Source organism: Myotis davidii, unplaced genomic scaffold (genome assembly GCF_000327345.1).
Source record: "Myotis davidii unplaced genomic scaffold, ASM32734v1 scaffold327, whole genome shotgun sequence".
Lineage (NCBI taxonomy): Eukaryota > Metazoa > Chordata > Mammalia > Chiroptera > Vespertilionidae > Myotis > Myotis davidii.
This window is the reverse complement of record NW_006298628.1, coordinates 4684951-4685187: the sequence shown is the minus strand read 5'-3', so window position 1 is coordinate 4685187 and position 237 is coordinate 4684951. Positions and strand designations below refer to the sequence as shown.

At 70.0% G+C, this 237-nt stretch overlaps 1 protein-coding gene across 1 annotated transcript in view; it reads right to left on the bottom strand.

Annotated features, from left to right (window-relative positions):
* GRB7 (growth factor receptor bound protein 7) overlaps positions 1-237 on the bottom strand; it is a 14297-nt gene that overhangs the window by 6934 nt on the left and 7126 nt on the right. The window lies entirely within an intron of this gene.

Sequence of the window (237 nt, the reverse complement as noted above, 5' to 3'; positions counted from 1 at the left end):
AGAGCCAGGGGCGGGCGGTCAGGGGGGAGCATGAGCCTGAGGGGCTCCCTCCGGGGCCAGGCCCGAGGTCCCCACTGCTTGTGCAGGGAGAAAGGAGAGAGCAGGAGACCCCAGACACGCTGGGGACCAGGAGGGGAGGGAGGAGGCGACAGGCTGCCGGGAGCCCCATGTCTCCACTGCGGGCATCGAGGGCAGCAGTCGCCAACCTTTCGGACCTCACGGCTGGCGACCGCTGAT